The sequence below is a fragment of the Anabrus simplex genome, chromosome 13, assembly GCF_040414725.1.
Source record: "Anabrus simplex isolate iqAnaSimp1 chromosome 13, ASM4041472v1, whole genome shotgun sequence".
Lineage (NCBI taxonomy): Eukaryota > Metazoa > Arthropoda > Insecta > Orthoptera > Tettigoniidae > Anabrus > Anabrus simplex.
This window is the reverse complement of record NC_090277.1, coordinates 13,236,297-13,255,533: the sequence shown is the minus strand read 5'-3', so window position 1 is coordinate 13,255,533 and position 19,237 is coordinate 13,236,297. Positions and strand designations below refer to the sequence as shown.

General features: G+C 43.0%; 1 protein-coding gene across 1 annotated transcript in view; it reads left to right on the top strand.

The window, feature by feature from the left end:
• The window catches only part of LOC136885045 (protein Nazo), a 30,692-nt gene that overhangs the window by 2,277 nt on the left and 9,178 nt on the right, over window positions 1–19,237 (top strand). The window lies entirely within an intron of this gene.

Genomic DNA, 19,237 nt, shown 5'->3' with positions numbered 1-19,237 from the left:
ATAAATGTTCATAAGACGCTGCTCAGTTTAATAGCAGGGAAGCTCTCTTTGTAAACTATGAACTGATTTGGATCTAACAACTCAACAAAGCGGATGCTTTCAAAATCGCCAAACCGTATTTCCATTTGCATAATTAAGGTGTCACCACCAAACAAAACACACATATAACAAAAAAGGTTCTTGCTTTCGGAACAGGCATTTAACCACAAATATCGTGTATACCAAGAAAATTGAAATTTTCTCGCTACTTTACCGTCAAAATACTAAAGTTAATAACCAAATTAGGCATACATCTTTTGTATTTGGCTTCACACTTCTCTTCGTAAGTCCAAGATGAGAACGGTTTACGTTTTACAGAGTTCAAAAGACTCGCTACGTTCCCGAAGGGGCCTACATCACACATCATTTCAACGCGATTTTCAACCGAATGATGTCAGTCTCGTTTTACGCAACTAACAGTCCATGTCTGAATTGTTACAAATAAAGCCAATAACCTAATGCACGGATTTCCCAGTAATTCCAAAGAAAAACACACACACTTAACAATAGGGTACCGCTACTTCATTGTCACCTTCGCGCTGGGGGTTACTACACTCTCAAATAACACAGGAGGCTTGCCTCTCTGGGGTCTAGACCTTGCGGAGAGAGGAGTGCGGGCGATAAACCTATCTTCCCTCCATCACCCCACGCCAGTCATCAAGCTGACTGAAGGGAAACAAAACAAAAAGTCCTGGTTGAGACAACTTACAGACTGCATCCCTGTCAGAACAAGTGGTCTGCTGTCGCCATTTGCGGGGCGATCAACGAAGCACATCATCTGCTGTCATCATGTAGCACATATCAAAGAGATTATTGTTGATTTAACACAATAACAACAGCAGATAAATTTGTTACGATATTTATGTTTAATCGTATTTCTTAAGTTAGGCATTGCCTCAAATGACTCCAAGTAGTTTCACCACTGCTAAATATGTGCACTATTAGCTCCACATGGATTATTGACAATTGTTACAAATCATTATACACTGACTGACAGAGCAAATGCAACACCAAGAAGGAGTGGTCAGAACTTTATGCCAATTGCAGGGTAGACTGACGCCACTGAGGTATGCTCATGATGTGAAATGCGCTGCTGTGCTGCGCACGTAGCGAACGATAAATGCGACACGGCGTTGGCGAATGGCCCAATTCGTACCGTGATTTCTCAGCCGACAGTCATTGTAGAACGTGTTGTACCGAGCTCGATAGCTGCAGTCGCTTAAGTGCGGCCAGTATCCAGTATTCGGGAGATAGTAGGTTCGAACCCCACTGTCGGCAGCCCTGAAAATGGTTTTCCGTGGTTTCCCATTTTCACACCAGGCAAATGCTGGGGCTGTACCTTAATTAAGGCCACGGCCGCTTCCTTCCCACTCCTAACCCTTTCCTGTCCCATCGTCGCCGTAAGACCTATCTGTGTCGGTGCGACGTAAAACAATTAGCAAAAAAAAAGAACGTGTTGTCGTGTGCCACAGGACACGTGTATAGCTAAGAATGCCAGGCCGCCGTCAACGGAGGCATTTCCAGCAGACAGACGACTTTACGAGGTGTATGGTGATCGGGCTGAGAAGGGCAGGTTGGTCGCTTCGTCAAATCGCAGCCGATACCCATAGGGATGTGTCCACGGTGCAGCGCCTGTGGCGAAGATGGTTGGCGCAGGGACATGTGGCACGTGCGAGGGGTCCAGGCGCAGCCCGAGTGACGTCAGCACGCGAGGATCGGCACATCCGCCGCCAAGCGGTGGCAGCCCCGCACGCCACGTCAACCGCCATTCTTCAGCCTGTGCAAGACACCCTGGCTGTTCCAATATCGACCAGAACAATTTCCCGTCGATTGGTTGAAGAAGGCCTGCACTCCCGGCGTCCGCTCAGAAGACTACCATTGACTCCACAGCATAGATGTGCACGCCTGGCATGGTGCCGGGCTAGAGCGACTTGGATGAGGGAATGGCGGAACGTCGTGTTCTCCGATGAGTCACGCTTCTGTTGTGTCAGTGATAGTCACCACAGACGAGTGTGGCGTCGGCGTGGAGAAAGGTCAAATCCGGCAGTAACTGTGGAGTGCCCTACCGCTAGACAACGCGGCATCATGGTTTGGGGCGCTATTGCGTATGATTCCACGTCACCTCTAGTGCGTATTCAAGGCACGTTAAATGCCCACCGCTACGTGCAGCATGTGCTGCGGCCGGTGGCACTCCCGTACCTTCAGGGGCTGCCCAATGCTCTGTTTCAGCAGGATAATGCCCGCCCACACACTGCTTGCATCTCCCAACAGGCTCTACGAGGTGTACAGATGCTTCCGTGGCCAGCGTACTCTCCGGATCTCTCACCAATCGAACACGTGTGGGATCTCATTGGACGCCGTTTGCAAACTCTGCCCCAGCCTCGTACGGACGACCAACTGTGGCAAATGGTTGACAGAGAATTGAGAACCATCCCTCAGGACACCATCCGCACTCTTATTGACTCTGTACCTCGACGTGTTTCTGCGTGCATCGCCGCTCGCGGTGGTCCTACATCCTACTGAGTCGATGCCGTGCGCATTGTGTAACCTGCATATCGGTTTGAAATAAACATCAATTATTCGTCCGTGCCGTCTCTGTTTTTTCCCCAACTTTCATCCCTTTCGAACCACTCCTTCTTGGTGTTGCATTTGCTCTGTCAGTCAGTGTACTTATATGTAAATATGAATATCGGGACATAATATGGCAATCACTTTTTTTTTCAAGTGCTTTACGTCGCACCAACACAGAGAGGTCTTATGGCGACGATGGGACAGGAAGGAGCTAGGAGTGGGAAGGAGGCGGCCGTGGCCTTAATTAAGTACAGCCCCAGCATTTGCCTGGTGTGAAAATGGGAAACCACGGAAAATCATCTCCAGGGTTGCCGACAGTGGGGTTAGAACCCACTATCTCCCGAATACTGGATACTGAATGGAATAATATCAATAAATGAATTTATTGAATTTACCACCTAATCATATTCCATTCAAGTATCATCAATACGGATCAAGAATGATATTTATCACATGTAATACTGGATACTGGCCGCAATTAAGCGACTGCAGCTGTCGAGCTCAGTATATGGCAATCACTCCAGAAACACTCGATAAATAGCAACAAACTGAGAATATACACAACATGTGATACTGCTAGGTACGCAAGAACTCCGAGTCTAAATATTTAGCCAGATTCATCCCAGATGGCAGCATAGTGCAGGAAACGACATGCAGAACAGAAAGCGGCCAAATATTAAGCCAGTGAACATCTGCATACACCACCAAATTCAGTATGGTTCAATATCAGTGGCTTCTGACTTGATTGTTCGTGTACGCAAAGTAAACTAAATTAGTGCGTTAACGAACTGCGAAAGAATCAGACATGTCACACTAATTAGTAGGCCCTAATGGTGACAGCTTACTAACTCATCTTATGCATTTCAAAGTATCAAATGAGGCATTGACATGGGAATATTGATCAAGATCTAAAAAGCTTAAAAGTGGTTAATAAGGGCTCTGTGCTCAATATCTTTGAAAATGGTTTCATCCACCTGGATCAATTCTATAATTCCAATTTCAACGTTAATGAGATATCAGAAAAACCAAACCCTTTATTTGATCTATTAATTCCTATTTTCTATAAAAAGAAATTAAGTCCTCCAAAGCCCCTTCACCCACCATGCTCCACCTTCGGCTACACTACACCTCCCATCTACAACTCAGCTCCATTCTGTTTCTTTGCCTTTTGCTCTTTCAACTTTTTCAATGATCCATATTGAAAATCTCAACACTTTCCCATCAACATGATTCTGTTCACACTTCTTTCAGTTGAACTGAAGTCTAGAAGATTTTTCAAGTGCTAATATTTTAAGTGTTTCACCTGGTCTTCTGTGAAGTGCATTCTTCAAATTGGAAAATCTGAGAAGTTACACAAGACGTGAGATGGTGATGAGTGTTTTAACATCCAAATATTTCCTTGACATGCACTGAATTTCAACAACGTGCTTGTTTCTTAAATTTTATCTGTAATTCATGACTTGACTGATGATGGTCTCTGGCAAGACCAAAACTAATTTCATGAAATAAATGTAACTTTTTTAAGGTTACAATAAACAGTATTGAATAGGTGGAAACCTTTAGCTTTTGTTTTAAATTATATTGCTCTTCAATATGGAACAATATGAAATTTATTACCTATGATTGGGATATCCTTCATTAATTATAACTTATACCAGATTGAACCTTTTATTTATACTGTACTCAGCATGTACATCAACAATTAATAAATTTTACCTGTATCAGTACTGTGATAATTTAATTTTAAAATGATACATTGTTTTAACATACATACTTTTATAATGGTTCTCTTACAGGGTTATTAGACAATAATAATAATAATAATAATAATAATAATAATAATAATAATAATAATAATAATAATAATAATGACGTATGCCACAGGTAGCAGGTAGGGACCCTCTTCGGAGGCAGCCCTGCCCAGGGATTGGCGCCCCTGCCTATGTGAGTCCCAGAGCACACTGACCCGGTGTGTAACATCTGGTAAGGGTCGCAGCTCAGGGTTACGAGCGAAGACCTCAACGGAATCTACAGCGAAGAAGATGGACTTCGGAACGGTGGAGATTGCGGAAGAGGCAGTCCAGTACTCGGGGAATAGTATGAGTACACTATCCAACAGCAGCGTCTGTTTCCCAGAAATGGAAATCCCCCACTGGCAAGAGCAGTGCAACCAGGCCGTCAGATTCTGGAGAGCCTGGAACATCATGTAGGGAAGAGTCGGAGCTTCCCAGAACTTCAATGCAGAAGATTCGACCCAAGAAAAAACACCTTTTGGGAACAGTGAACATTAACACTCTTCTACAGGCCGGGAAATTAAAACAACTTACCAGTATTATAAAGGAACGGGATCATCAATATCAATCAATATTGATCTGCATTTAGGGCAGTCGCCCAGGTGGCAGATTCCCTAACTGTTGCTTTCCTAGCCTTTTCCGAAATGATTTCAAAGAAATTGGAAATTTATTGAACATCTCCCTTGGTAAGTTATTCCAATCCCTAACTCCCCTTCCTATAAATGAATATTTGCCCCAGTTTGTCCTCTTGAATTCCAACTTTATCTTCATATTGTGATCTTTCCTACTTTTATAGACGCCATTCAAACCTATTCGTCTACTAATGTCAATCCACGCCATCTCTCCGCTGACAGCTCGGAACATACCACTTAGTCGAGCAGCTCTTCTTCTTTCTCTCAATTCTTCCCAACCCAAACATTGCAACATTTTAGTAACGCTACTCTTTTGTCGGAAATCACCCAGAACAAATCGAGCTGCTTTTCTTTGGATTTTTTCCAGTTCTTGAATCAGGTAATCCTGGTGAGGGTCCCATACACTGGAACCATACTCTAGTTGGGGTCTTACCAGAGACTTATATGCACTCTCCTTTACATCCTTACTACAACCCCTAAACACCCTCATAACCATGTGCAGAGATCGGTACCCTTTATTTACAATCCCATTTATGTGATTACCCCAGTGAAGATTTTTCCTTATATTAACACCTAGATACTTACAATGATCCCCAAAAGGAACTTTCACCCCATCAACGCAGTAATTAAAACTGAGAGGACTTTTCCTATTTGTGAAACTCACAACCTGACTTTTAGCCCCGTTTATCAACATACCATTGCCTGCTGTCCATCTCACAATATTTTCGAGGTCATGTTGCAGTTGCTCACAATCTTGTAACTTATTTATCACTCTATAGAGAATAACATCATCCGCAAAAAGCCTTACCTCCGATTCCACTCCTTTACTCATATCATTTATATATATAAGAAAACATAAAGGTCCGATAACACTGCCCTGAGGAACTCCCCTCTCAACTATTACAGGGTCAGACAAAGCTTCACCTACTCTGACTCTCTGAGATCTATTTTCTAGAAATATAGCAACCCATTCAGTCACTCTTTTGTCTAGTCCAATTGCACTCATTTTTGCCAGAAGTCTCCCATGATCCACCCTATCAAATGCTTTAGACATGTCAATCGCGATACAGTCCATTTGACCTCCAGAATCTAAGATATCTGCTATATCTTGCTGGAATCCTACAAGTTGAGCTTCAGTGGAATAACCTTTCCTAAAACCGAATTGCCTTCTGTCGAACCAGTTATTAATTTCACAAACATGTCTAATATAATCAGAAAGAATGCCTTCCCAAAGGTTACATACAATGCATGTCAAACTTACTGGCCTGTAATTTTCAGCTTTATGTCTATCACCCTTTCCTTTATACACAGGGGCTACTATAACAACTCTCCATTCATCTGGTATAGCTCCTTCGGCCAAACAATAATCAAATAAGTACTTCAGATATGGTACTATATCCCAACCCATTGTCTTTAGTATATCCCCAGAAATCTGATCAATTCCAGCCGCTTTTCTAGTTTTCAACTTTTGTATCTTATTGTAAATGTCATTGTTATCGTATGTAAATTTTATTACTTCTTTGGCCATAGTCTCTTCCTCTATCTCGACATTAATCTTGTAACCAACAATCCTTACATACTGCTGACTGAATACTTCTGCCTTTTGAAGATCCTCACATACACACTCCTCTTGTTCATTAATTATTCCTGGAATGTCCTTCTTGGAACCTGTTTCTGCCTTAAAATACCTATACATACCCTTCCATTTTTCACTAAAATTTGTATGACTGCCAATAATGCTTGCCATCATGTTATCCTTAGCTGCCTTCTTTGCTAGATTCAATTTTCTAGTAAGTTCCTTCAATTTCTCCTTACTTCCACAGCCATTTCTAACTCTATTTCTTTCCAGTCTGCACCTCCTTCTTAGTCTCTTTATTTCTCTGTTATAATAAGGTGGGTCTTTACCATTCCTTACCACCCTTAAAGGTACAAACCTGTTTTCGCATTCCTCAACAATTTCTTTAAACCCATCCCAGAGTCTGTTTACATTTTTATTTACCGTTTTCCACCGATCATAGTTACTTTTTAGAAACTGCCTCATACCTGCTTTATCAGCCATATGGTACTGCCTAACAGTCCTACTTTTAAGACCTTCCTTTCTATCACATTTATTTTTAACTACCACAAAAACAGCTTCATGATCACTAATACCATCTATTACTTCAGTTTCCCTATAGAGCTCATCTGGTTTTATCAGCACCACATCCAAAATATTTTTCCCTCTGGTTGGTTCCATCACTTTCTGAATCAGCTGTCCTTCCCATATTAACTTATTTGCCATTTGTTGGTCATGCTTCCTGTCGTTCGCATTTCCTTCCCAATTGACATCTGGCAAATTCAGATCTCCCGCTACAATCACATTTCTTTCCATGTCGTTTCCCACATAGCTGACTATCCTATCAAATAATTCAGAATCCGCATCAGTGCTACCCTTTCCCGATCTGTACACTCCAAATATATCAAGTTGCCTATTATCTTTAGAAATGAGCCTTACACCTAGAATTTCATGTGTCTCATCTTTAACATTTTCGTAGCTTACAAATTCTTCTTTCACCAGAATAAAAACTCCCCCTCCCACCTTTCCTATCCTATCTCTACGATACACACTCCAGTGCCGTGAGAAAATTTCTGCATCCATTATATCATTTCTCAGCCATGATTCAACTCCTATTACAATATCTGGTAAATATATATCTATTAAATTACTTAATTCTATTCCTTTCTTTACAATACTTCTACAGTTCAACACTAACAATTTTATGTCATCCCTACTTGATTTCCAGTTCCCTGTTCCCTTATCACCGCTCCCTAGGCCATCCCGTTTCCCTGAATGTACCTCCCTATTACCCTTCCAAACAAATTTCCTAACTTATACGTACCACTGCGGTTTAAATGAAGGCCATCCGAGCGCAGATCCCTATCTTCTACCCACCCATTGGGATCTAGAAATTTCACTCCCAGTTTCCCACATACCCACTCCATAGTCTCATTTAAATCCCCAATCACCCTCCAGTCTGTATCCCACCTACACAGTATTCCACTAATAACAATCTCCGCTTTCTTAAACTTCACTCGTGATGCATTTACCAGATCCCACACATCTCCAACTATGTTGGTACTTATATCAGCTTGCCTTACTTTGTTGGTACCAACGTGAAACACTACCACCTTCTCCTTCCCCTCCTCCCTCTCTTCTACTTTCCTCAACATCTGCCTCAACCTAATTCCTGGATAACATTCTACCCTGGTTCCCTTTCCTCCACACACTTTCCCCACGTGTCTAACGATGGAATCCCCCATGACCAGAGCCTCAACCCTACCCACCTCATTTGATCCCCTCCCCTATCTGTATATTAGCGGTACAAGAGACGAGATTTCTGGACGAAAATTCATTCGAGTCAGATGGTTTCAGAATCTATAAAGGAAAACCTGCAATAAGAAACAATTCCAACATACCAATTCTAGGAACGGCTTTTGTAGTCAAAAGGAGCATTACTGAGTCCGTCATAAACTTCATGTCACCAACAAAGAGGCTCTCAATTCTCTCCTTTAGATCTGGCAACAAAGCTTACACAATCATCAACGCACATGTCCCTATAAATGAAGATAACAGGAAACGTCCAGAAAAGGTGGATGAATTTTGGGAAACTCTTGAAGATATAACTTCCAAAATTCCACAACATCACGTTAAGGTTTTGGTCAGAGACTTCCAATGCTCAGATAGGCAAAGAAAGGAAACATAGAAAAGTCGTGGGAGATTACCCAGCACACAGAAGAATGAACAGAAATGGCGAAAGACTGATTGACCACTGTACACAATTCAACCTGAAACTCATGTCTACATATTTCAAAGCTCTCCCAAAAAAGAAGAAAACCTGGGTCTCTCCTAATACAGTGTTGGGTGAATTTCAGATTGACCATGTTGCAATAACAGCACGAAACCAGAAAGAAATCCTAAATGTCAAAGTAAGGAAAAGCCTGAACATTGATTCGGATCACTACCTCTCTGAGATAAAAGTAAGATTCCAGCCGAATAGATCTAAACCGAGACAGCAAAGGAAGCCCAGAATCAATATAGAGACTCTGGAGCAGAATAAAATGGAATACCAACAGAACCTCTCCAAACTAAGGATGACCAACTGGGATGAAATCAGAGATTCTATGAACAAAGCTTCTGAAGGTTTGGGGAATCCTCCAAGGAAGCGGAAACATAGATGGTGAAACGAAAAATGTGACGATGCATTAGAAAGTAGACTAAAGGCCTGGAAGAGATGGCATTCGAACAGCAACAGCGAGAACTTGGAAGACTTCAAGGAAGCAAGAGCGAGAACTTGGAAGACTTCAAGGAAGCAAGGAAGAGAACAGCTAGGATCATAAGAACAGAGAAGAGAAAATATGACAGGAATAGGATAGAAAAGGAATTTAAAAGGAACAACACCAGGGAGTTCTACAAAACCTTCAAAGAAGACCTAAAGGGATACACACCACCAAATCTGTGCTTCAGACTAACAGACAGTAGCATAGCAACAAATGATAAAGAAAACTGCCAGCTCTTGGCTAACTACTTCCAAACGCTGCTCAACTGTGTAGAACCGCATGAAAGATTGCCTGTCCTGAAACTATCCAATGAGAATCCAAATTCCAAACCACCAAGTCTAGATGAGATAAAATGTATAATCAGAGAGCTTAAAAACAACAAAGCACCAGGGGAAGATGGCATTGTGGCAGAAATGTGGAAGATTGGAGAAGAAGTGGCTGCAGGAAAAATACATCACCTCATAAAAGAGATTTGGGAAACTGAAAGGATTCCGAACGATTGGAAATGTGCGCTTATCCACCCACTCCACAAGAAAGGTAGCCGAATGGATATTAATAACTACAGAGGTATCTCTTTACTTTCAGTCACATACAAAATATTCTCCAGAGTGCTACTGAACAGGGTTGAAGAACAAATAGACTCCCTCATTGGAGAATACCAAGCTGGTTTCAGGAAAGGGAGGTCATGTACAGAACAGATATTCAACCTCAAGGGTATTCTAAGGACTAGAGCATTGAGGGGCCAGAACACAGTGGTAATCTTCGTCGATTTCCAAAAAGCATATGACTCAATTGAGACAGACATTATTTAATGTCCTAGAAGAGTTTGGAATCGACAGGAAAACGAGAGAAATAATAAAACAAACCCTGACAGACACCATCTCAAAAATTAAATTCGCTGGAGAAATCTCTGATCCATTCCAAATAAAGACAGGAGTCAGACAAGGAGATGGATTATCACCCATCCTGTTTAACATTGTATTGGAGAAAGTCATAAGAACCTGGGAAAACTCTTTGAAAGTAGAAGGCATACAGGGAATTCATCTTGGGCGCAAGGGACAAAACTTGGAAATTAAATGTCTGGCTTTTGCTGACGATCTTGCTCTCTTAGCTCAAAACAGAGAGGATGCCCAAAGGATGCTGGAGCTTCTTCATGACATTGCGAAGAAAACAGGTCTCAAAGTCTCCTACGAAAAGACGAAGTACATGGAGTACCGACATCAGGGAGAGAAAAGCATGGAAGTGAAGTGCGGAAAGGTTAGAAGAGTAGAAAAATTTAAGTATTTGGGAGAACTGATCCAACCCAATGGACTAGACAAGGAGGCAAACAAGGAAAGAGCTAGAAAATTTGAACTGGCCTACAGACTGACACAGAACAGGTACAATAAATGGGCAATATCCTACAAAGCCAAAATTAAACACTACAATGCTGTTGTAAAACCAGAGGGGCTGTACGGTTCAGAATGCCTTATATTAAATAAAAAAGGGGAACTTAAAGAAATTGAGAAGAAGGAAAGAAAAATTCTGAGGAAAATTCTTGGACCTCAGAAAACGACGGATGGTATGTGGAGGAAAAGGAGAAATGAGGATCTCTACAAGTATTCCGAAAAGATCACAGGCACAATGCGAAAACGAAGACTGAAATTTTATGGACATCTCGTCAGAATGAATGACAACAGACTGACTAAAAGGATATTTAAATATATAACTGGATTGAGGAGAACAATGAAATGGGTGGAGGAGGTTAAGAAGGATGCAGAAGAAATTAAAATAACACCAGAATTGATCCTCAACAGAAAGAAGTTCAGAACTCGAGTAGATGACCACAAATTTCATGAAGAGCAGCGGAAGAACAGGCCCAAATTTGTAATATCTGAGGAGCAGAGATAAATAAGGAGTGAACGAATGAAGAAAAGAAGAAGTCTGGCCAGAAAGCATTTTCACGCGGTCCATAGTTGGCCAAATTCGGAAGCAAGAAGAAGAAGAATGACGTATGGCATCTGGAGAGGCCTGGTGCGGGTCTTTTTCTTGTAGACGGCCTATTAGGCAACCTGCATGTCTGTGAAGATGAGGGCCCTACCTAGGATGATTTCTAATGCTGAATACGCCACACACACCCAGCCCCCGAGCTAGTGGAATTAACCAATTAAGGTTAAATTCCCCTACCCGGCTGGGAATCAAACCTGGGAACCTCTGGACCAAAGGCCAGCATGCTAACCACTTAGCCATAGAGCCGGGCTATTAGACAATGGGTGGTGTGAATAAAAATGACTCTAAGCGCGTGAGTGTAGGCTCTGCTTGTCTCACTGCCGATGAGCTTCTACTCCGCATTTGCTGTGAATAAAAATGTAGAGTGGAAGGAAGCACAGTGTAAGCATGAGTGTCTGGAGCAGCCACTCGGTGTCATTGATCAAGGTGTCACAGTTACCGGACAAGAAGCACAAGAAAACAAGTGCAATAAATGCAGTTCAGTGGGAACTACTTGCTAAATTTAACTTAAATATTTCTGTCCAACAACTTCTGGTACAAAATTACAAAACAGGAAAACAAGATTGAAATATAAAGTAGATTTAAAGCACACTGGAAACAAACCCGTATTGTTAAAATAATGGGAAAAGCAGCTGATGAATCTGATGCAGGGGGAGAATAACCCTACCATCAGCTGTCTGAAATGTAGCAAATCTTAGCCTGAAAATTACAACATTAATAAATTGAGGAAAATGATATAACGTAAATAACAGAAATTCATTATGATGAAAATAGTACATTGATAATTGATTGTTTTTTAAGGAGCCTGATCAGCACGAGTTGTCATCCCTTCGACTTCCAACAGAGGCTTCATAACTCTGCAAACATCGGAGTTCCTCCAAATTCGGGAGTCATGGACCGAGTCAGGCCGTGGTTGAACTCTTCCCTTCCATTGCAAGTGGCCAGTACATTAATGCTAGGGACACCTTTTCTGTAAATGTAGTCATTCCCATGAACATGTGGCTTCTGAATTTGTACATGAGTACAGTCTACAGCTCCGACAGCATAAGGGAAGCTAAAACGTTCTTGCCACTTAGCTCGTGCTTCCTGCATCTGAGCAACATTTGTTGGAATTTTATATAATAATCTGCTTTCATTTCTATTCATGTCAAAACTTGCAAAAATGTTTTTGACACAGTGCTCTGAGATGTCTTCATCAACTCCACTCTGAAACCCAGCATCACCAACATAATGGTCTGGTTCCATGGCTAAATGGTTAGCGTGCTGGCCTTTGGTCACAGGGATGCCAGGTTCGATTCCTGGCAGGGTCAGGAATTTTAACCATAATTGGTTGATTTCGCTGGCATGGGGGCTGGGTGTATGTGTCGTCTTCATCATAATTTCATCCTCATTATGACACGCAGGTCGCCGACGGGCGTCAAATCAATAGCCTATATCTGACGAGCCAAACTTGTCCTCGGACACTCCCGGCACTAAAAGCCATACGCCATTTCATTACCAACATAATGCAAGAAGATTCTCATTTTTTGTTCATTTATTAGTGCACCACCATTTGTTTCTTCGGATTGCCCAAGGAAATGCTCCACTGACCACTCAGCCAGGGGCGGTTTCTCCATAAGGTTGCAGATTTGTGCTACTCCCATTAATATTTTCTGTTTATTATAGGTAAAGTTTTTAATTTAGATTACTCAAGTACTGTATTTTCATTCAATAAGACAAACCTTTCAAGAGCTTGAAAGAGTAAGTATTGGCTACAGGAGACTTTACAAGCTGATACTGTTATATGTTCACTGCAGTGGAGAGTCAACCTGAGGTAGGATGAAACCTAGGCTGCTAGAGGGGTGCGCGGGGCTGCAAGAGGGGTGCTCTATGGCTGCTAGAGGGGTACGCGGGGCTTCTTATACATTGCTTAAATGGAGGTTTATCAACCTGGCTCCTCCTGCCACGACCGACTGGATCACTCGCTGCGCTCAGCTAGAGCGACGCATCAAGTCGGCCGTGTATATAGTAAAGTCGCTAGAGATCGTTGCTGCTCAATGTGAGAGTCTGTTATAGAACAGGGATGTCATCTGGCGACATTAGATGGAAGTTCATCTGCTGGATCACGGCCGACTTGATGCGTTGTTCTAGCTAGCCCCGAGTGCAGCAAGGGATCCAGTCGGCCATGACTCGATATATAACTAATGGCTTTAAATTTGAAAATAAAAACTCCCATTTCTTTCAGTATAGTCATGAGCTTTGTTATGTGCGTACAAGCTAAGCAGCTTACTGATTTCATTGAGTAAACATTCGTTTCAGCGTGTGTGTTTTTATTATTGTGCATTTTTTATCAGTTAGTGGTATTTTGCCAGATCATGAATTCGGTGCAGTCTTTAATGTCTGGGCCGTTTCCGCAACGGACTGCCGAAGAAAAGTCCGAGGTGAGACGGATAGGTAGGCCTACGCGACGTTTAGTTTCGAAACCAGATACATTAAAAAAGGAGTTTTGTTCAATACCGGAATTAGGCCACTTCAAAGTGTTTCATTCCAATATGGTAAAAGAGTTTTTAAATAAAAAATGTTAATAGGTTGTAGTAATATTCCTGAAAATAGAAATGTAAATTGATTGTTTTATTTCTAATAAAAAGAAGTATTGTTGATGTATCTGGATTTGAAAAAGCCTGTAATCATATTATATCATTGGTAAAAATTGTGCACCACTGAACTTTGAAACCACCAGCCGCCACTGCACTCAGCATGTTCCTTACTGGACCTATGTAACACTTTGTAATCAATTTGAGATGATTCTCGGCAAAGTTGATATAATTTTCTTTTCCGATTAACCACCACCAAAAACTCTGCCATGCTGTTGAACCTGACACTATCATTTGGAGTCACCTACTGATTTAGCTCAAGGAAACACGAGCAAGTGCTAACTGGAATGAGTGCCTGCTTTATCTTTTCTCACCAAAAATCCGGAGTGCCCACTCTGCAACTGGAGTGTGTGCTGTGAGTGACTGCTACCGACTGGTGGTTTTTATTCACCTCATTGCGAGTGCCTGCTCTTAATTCGCGAGTAAAGAGTGTGTGCTCATTTTTATTCACACCACCCAATGACATTTTTTGTCACTTTCATTTGATTAAGTGTCGAGTTGAATGCAGCTACACTGAATTATCTTTAAATATCAAGTTACATGATTTCTTCAACCAACTATAGTCTCATTTTGGAACTCAAATCCACAAGACCGTTACTCCAAGTGTTAAATGTTTGAACTTTTTAAATGTGTATGTACTGTATATGTGTATTTTGACCAAAAATTTGGCTTCTGATTGAGTTAGCCGAATAACATTCAGGAAACTAAATAGTAAAAAATTACCAGTGTTTTGCCGCAGTGTAGCATGGGCTCATCAGTGGATACCGCACTTTCCCAAGACACTGGCTGGCTAGCACGCTAGCGACATCACTGCAAGCTATACGTTTGATAAGCAGAATGCATTGTCGACGTGCTAGGGGAGAATTGCATCTCCTCATGCTATATATGCCCTCCTGGGCTAGCATGACAATTGAGTTTCCTGAATGTCATTTAGCTATCTCAATCGGAAGCCATGTTCTTGGTCATGCTAGCCCGGGAGGGCAATATAGCAAATGGAGATGCAATTCTCCCGTAGTGCGTCGGCACTGCATTGTGTTTATCACACGTATAGCTTGCAGTGATGTCGTTAGCGGCCAGTGTCTTGGGAAGGTGCAGTATCCAACTGATGAGCCCATGCCACACTGCGGGGAAATATTGGTAACTTTTTACGATTCAGTTTAATGAATGTTATGTGTGTATTTTGTTTTTGAATTCTATAATCTTAACTTACGAGATTTCAACCCCCATTTGATTTTAATGATCCTGTGTCCTAATAATTCATGGTAAATAGCAGAGGATGGCCACAGAGAACAGCCAAAACTAGTACTGTTCAATGACATAAACTATGTATTGATTAGGTGGAAGAATAAATTAAAATTTGGAAAAAAAAAATTTTAAAAAAGTTTGGAGAAGAGGCGAAGAGCAGTGTGATCAGAGGTTTCTGTAGAGAATGCCTAGTAATTTCATAGCCTTGGCTGGTCTTTTTTTTTTTTTTTTAGCTTTGTATCCAGCACCACTCAGAGATCACAGCACAGCTGGTGCAATGACACTCGGTCGCTAGCTGATATAACGCATGCCTTTCCTCCCCACTACATCGCGGCAGTTCACATTTATACAAAGCTATTTCTAGTAAAACTATTCGTCTAAAACCTTCCTGGCGTTACATTTGACGTTCAAAATGTTGTCCCCAGCTGTCAAACATGCCTGACACCTTGTAAATCTCAGGCCGTATGTTGTTCGAAATAACTTATGCAGTGTTCTCTTGTGTGACGGTTGTACACATACACTTTCCTCTTTCACATCCCCTGCAGGTAATAATCACAGGGATTTAAATCGGGAGATGTAGCGAGATAATTAACCACACAATTTTTGAGAACTTCCCGTATTATCTCCATAGACTGATAAGCCGTGTATGCTGTCACATTATCTTGCATGAAGTAACCATTGCTCCTTTCTTCTTCCGTCAGCTCTTGAAAGAATGGCCTGGGAATGAGGTCGATATATCAGTCAGCACTTATTGTTTCATCACAAAATATAGGCCCTGTAATTCTGTGAGTACTTATTGTGTGTCAAACACCTGAAAAATGAAATGGCGATACGGCTTTTAGTGCCAGGAGTGTCCAAGGACATATTCGGCTCGCCAGGTGCAGGTCTTTTGATTTGACTCCCGTAGGCGACCTGCGCGTCTTGATGAGGATGAAATGATGATGAAGACGACACATACACCCAGTCCCCGTGCCAGTGAAATTAACAAGTATGGTTAAAATTCCCGACCCTGCTGGGAATCGAACCCGGGACCTCTGTAACCAAAGGCCAGCACGCTAACCATTTAGCCATGGAGCCAAACATCAAACTTGAACTGGACAGACATGCAACTGGTGAGGATATTCTTTACTCCAGCGATTGTTTTGACTATATGTGCAGCCATGCCACATTACTAAAAACTAAAATTTCTGGGTCAATATAACCAATGTGAACGGACTGAAGCAACCAATTACAATACCGAACCGTAGCGAAACTGTCAGTTCACATTAAATGTTGGGCAGCAGTGGGTTTGTACGGTTTGGCTTTTAACAGTTTTGTTGCTTTGTGGGCAGAAGGTACACTTGCTTGTTCAGTGAGAGCGACAGGGATTTTGTTGGAGTTCTTTGCAAGGGAGCTCCTATTTCATGAAGCTTTTCCTCTGTTGAAACAGTTTGACTCATGAGTGTTTTCTTGTTAAAAATAGACCCGGTGGTGTGGATCTTATTAACTACTGTAAATTATATACTATACTCCTATGGGGAGGGAATGGCAGGAAATTTGCAAATGAATCGAAAGTGGCACTCTCTAACAGAAGAACGCTTCGCATAGCATAACACAATGAATATACACTGCTCTACTGGATACATCACTCATTAAACACACAATAATTTTTGTATTCATAGATAAACTACTAACTGAACGCAATATCAATACTATAGATGTTAAACTAAACTATTGCGATGAAGACGCAGGGCTTATCGCTTAATCGTTACTGTATTAGGTCACATCAGCCGGACATGAAGCAATGTATCCCTTGGCAAATGAGTCGCCCAGCTGTGCTATTGCCTTTCCATGTAACTCCCTAGACACTTGCACAGAGCTACTACTTCTACTATGAAAATGTTTTCATTCCTCCCCTGAAGGGGGAGGCGGGCCTCTTAGAAGGTAACGCCGTCTCTCAGGCCGGGAGATTTTTTTTTTTTTTTTTTCTAGTTGCTTTAAGTCGCATCGACACAGATAGGTCTTATGGTGACGATGGGACAGGGAAGGGCTAGGAGTGGGTAGGAAGCGGCCGTGGCCTTAATTAAGGTACAGCCCCAGCATTTGCCTGGTGTGAAAATGGGAAACCACGGAAAACCATTTTCAGGGCTGCCGACAGTGGGGTTCGAACCTACTATCTCCCGAATACTGGATACTGGCTGCATTTAAGCGACTGCAGCTATCGAGCTCGGTAAGGGAGATTTGTTAAGGTGAAGGAGATGCTCAGAGAATTCACCAAGGTGCAGGAGAATGGAAGACCACAGAAAACCATTCTCAGGACAGCCGATGGTGGGGACTGGCCATGAGGTCCAGCCCTTTCCCGTCTCCCGAATGCAGAGCCGTGGCCACTTGTGGGCTGAGACCCTTTCTGCATCCACCGACCGCACAGAGCTAAAGAAATAGACCCTGTTATTGGTTTTTGTATTGTAATTTGGTATCGAGTATTACATCTAAGTGGGCGCTGTTGGTAACTACGGTGATGGGCTTGTTGAGTAGTAATATGATATCAGTAGAGAAGATTTACATAGGGTTATGGTAAAGTGGCTGTATTTTTCTGGATTGGATGTAGAAATTGTAGGATAAGAAGAAATACAAGAAAAGGGAAGAAAGATACACTGACTGACACAGCAAATGCAACACCAAGAAGGAGTGGTCAGAACTTTATGCCAATTGCAGGGTAGACTGACGTCACTGAGGTATGCTCATGATGTGAAATGCGCCGCTGTGCTGCGCACGTAGCGAACGATAAATGGGACACGGCGTTGGCGAATGGCCCACTTCGTACCGTGATTTCTCAGCCGACAGTCATTGTAGAACGTGTTGTCGTGTGCCACAGGACACGTGTATAGCTAAGAATGCCAGGCCGCCGTCAACAGAGGCATTTCCAGCAGACAGACGACTTTACGAGGGGTATGGTGATCGGGCTGAGAAGGGCAGGTTGGTCGCTTCGTCAAATCGCAGCCGATACCCATAGGGATGTGTCCACGGTGCAGCGCCTGTGGCGAAGATGGTTGGCGCAGGGACATGTGGCACGTGTGAGGGGTCCAGGCGCAGCCCGAGTGACGTCAGCACGCGAGGATCGGCGCATCCGCCGCCAAGCGGTGGCAGCCCCGCACACCACGTCAACCGCCATTCTTCAGCATGTGCAAGACACCCTGGCTGTTCCAATATCGACCAGAACAATTTCCCGTCGATTGGTTGAAGGAGGCCTGCACTCCCGGCGTCCGCTCAGAAGACTACCATTGACTCCACAGCATAGACGTGCACGCCTGGCATGGTGCCGGGCTAGATCGACTTGGATGAGGGAATGGCGGAACGTCGTGTTCTCCGATGAGTCACGCTTCTGTTGTGTCAGTGATAGTCACCGCAGACGAGTGTGGCGTCGGCGTGGAGAAAGGTCAAATCCGGCAGTAACTGTGGAGCACCCTACCGCTAGACAACGCGGCATCATGGTTTGGGGCGCTATTGCGAATGATTCCACGTCACCTCTAGTGCGTATTCAAGGCACGTTAAATGCCCACCGCTACGTGCAGCATGTGCTGCGGCCGGTGGCACTCCCGTACCTTCAGGGGCTGCCCAATGCTCTGTTTCAGCAGGATAATGCCCGCCCACACACTGCTCGCATCTCCCAACAGGCTCTACGAGGTGTACAGATGCTTCCGTGGCCAGCGTACTCTCCGGATCTCTCACCAATCGAACACGTGTGGGATCTCATTGGACGCCGTTTGCAAACTCTGCCCCAGCCTCGTACGGACGATCAACTGTGGCAAATGGTTGACAGAGAATGGAGAACCATCCCTCAGGACACCATCTGCACTCTTATTGACTCTGTACCTCGACGTGTTTCTGCGTGCATCGCCGCTCGCGGTGGTCCTACATCCTACTGAGTCGATGCCGTGCGCATTGTGTAACCTGCATATTGGTTTGAAATAAACATCAATTATTCATCCGTGCCGTCTCTGTTTTTTCCCCAACTTTCATCCCTTTCGAACCACTCCTC